The sequence below is a fragment of the Cariama cristata genome, unplaced genomic scaffold (assembly GCF_000690535.1).
Source record: "Cariama cristata isolate BGI_N322 unplaced genomic scaffold, ASM69053v1 scaffold32219, whole genome shotgun sequence".
NCBI lineage: Eukaryota > Metazoa > Chordata > Aves > Cariamiformes > Cariamidae > Cariama > Cariama cristata.
Window position 1 is genome coordinate 2,261 of NW_009637942.1, and position 269 is coordinate 2,529.

General features: G+C 65.8%; 1 protein-coding gene across 1 annotated transcript in view; it reads right to left on the reverse strand.

The window, feature by feature from the left end:
* The window catches only part of LOC104168080 (sodium-coupled neutral amino acid transporter 3-like), a gene marked incomplete at its 3' end in the record, with an annotated part of 3,366 nt that overhangs the window by 1,817 nt on the left and 1,280 nt on the right, over positions 1–269 (reverse strand). The gene's annotated exons all lie outside the window — the stretch shown is intronic.

Genomic DNA, 269 nt, shown 5'->3' on the forward strand with positions numbered 1-269 from the left:
GGCAGAGCAGGGCAGCAGCACGTGGAGGGGCCACACTTGCAGTTCCCCCCCCCGGCACCCTCTCCCTTCCCCTTTCCCCGGCACTTGGCTCCTTCAGCCAAAAATAACCCAGCAGTGTGACAGCACTGCCACGGCGTCTCCGCAGCCTGGAGCACCCACTGTCCCCGCTGTCACCACAGTACGCAGCCCAACCGTGCGCTGGCAGAGCCATGCACCCCGGCAGAAGGGATGCTCAGCATCCCAAACCACTGGCACATGCCGGCAGGTGC